This window comes from Onychostruthus taczanowskii, unplaced genomic scaffold (assembly GCF_017590055.1).
Source record: "Onychostruthus taczanowskii isolate IOZ18803 unplaced genomic scaffold, ASM1759005v1 scaffold47, whole genome shotgun sequence".
NCBI lineage: Eukaryota > Metazoa > Chordata > Aves > Passeriformes > Passeridae > Onychostruthus > Onychostruthus taczanowskii.
Window position 1 is genome coordinate 3,274,143 of NW_024502236.1, and position 1,898 is coordinate 3,276,040.

Sequence of the window (1,898 nt, forward strand, 5' to 3'; positions counted from 1 at the left end):
CTGAGAGAGTATCAAATGGAGTGATGACGACACTTCCCCTCGCATTGGCAATGGCTTTGGGGGATCTTTCACCCTCAGGAAACCCCATAATGACATTTACTCAACTTTTATTTTTCCTACAACCTGAAATACTCAAGGAGCAGCAGAAGTACTGGAAAAGTGACTGCTGTCAGGACAGAATTAAAAAACAGGAAGCAGCAGGGGACAGAGAAAACTGCAGATGGTCTCATCAAGGTAATGATCTTTAAATACATCTATTTCAAAATTTCCTAAGATTATGAAAGAAATGGAAAGAACGTACTAGATGGACATCAGGTGAAGACTGAAAAGGATAGCAAAAAGTCTTGCCAAGGATAGCTTTAAAAACAAATGACAGTGCAATGGGAAACCCTAGTTCCAAAAGCCACAAAGAATCAACAGAATGCTCCATTCTAACAGCTATTAGAGAGGATGGACGAAGAGGATATGTCAATGCCAATAGAAAATAAAAAATTAATTTAAAAAACACCTCTCAGCTAAGTAATGACAGAGCCAGGACATCAACCCTTATTCTCCAGCTTGTTAATCAGAGTCCTTTGCCTTTGGATTCTTTTGTTATTGTTTTATTGCTAGTGAGTGAGCTTCTGTCAGTCATGTCAGGCATTAAGGATGTCCTCAGCCTCCTTGCATGTTCAGCAGTTTTCCCCCCCATGTACAAACCATAAAGCCAGCAGCAAATGAACTAGCTCATATGGCTGGCACAGACATGAGATGCTGACTGAATTAAATGCACTTGTATAATGTAATGACCCAATTGTCACTGTCAGTTGAAATCCCAGCTTGCTCAGGTAACACCAGGAGCAGGGAAATTATGTTAATTTCTAATAGGCAACAAAAAGGACTGTTGAGCAAAAAGGCTGTAACCTTCCTTCCAGCCCTTTCATCTAGGAATAAAGGATTTTAGTGGGTTGGTTGAGATTCCTGCCTGCCCACCCAGTTCAGATGTGCAAAGATCATACTTAAAATAATAAACCTAAAATACTTCAAGTAGCAACATAACCTTGATTTTAAAAACATAAAATTGCTGTCTAGAACTTTGATGCTTTCAAGTATACAAATCTAGCAAGATCACAGCTGTATGTTATCTGCACGAGAACCACAATTTTCATTGTGTTGCTGCTAAATGAAAGCCAACAGACACATTGATGATCCAGCTGAGGATTTTTTTCCCTAGATGAGCTGCAAATGAAGAACTGTCATTGGTGACCATAACTTCATTCAGAAAAATATTGACATTTTATTTTTTATCTCTAAGGTCTGCTTCAAACTAGGCAATTGGACAATAGCTGCAACTATTTTTTTGGTAAATAAAAGGGATGTAGAAGTGTGTACTTCCATCCTAGCAACAGTGTTTGTACAGATGATATAAATATGTGTTTCTCATCATAACTGTTACAACCTATCAAAAACTACATTCATAACTCAACTGTACATTTCTAGAGCTTTTTGTTAGAATTTATTTTTAAAAAAAAGGTTTAACTGATGCAGATTTCTCAAGTATTTTCCTGAGTAAACGATAAGAAAATAACCATCTGGCACCCTAGAAGGCTCCTCAGCTTTCTGTTGAAAATATTCTCAGAAAGTCACTGCAGAGCACCAAACAGTCAGTCACATTTAGGCACACAGAGATGGAGACAAAGGCTGATAAAGCATCAGCTGTGAGGGACACTCATAATTCCCAAACACAACATTTATTACTCTGTTTCCATACAAAGCACTTATATTTAGCCATATTTTTTTTTCCCCAAATGGGCTGGAGCCAGTACAGGAATCCACAGCTTTTTTTTTTTTTTTTTTTTTTTTTTTTTTTTTTTTTTTTTTTTTTTTTTTTTTTTTTTTTTTTTTTTTTAAAAAAAAGT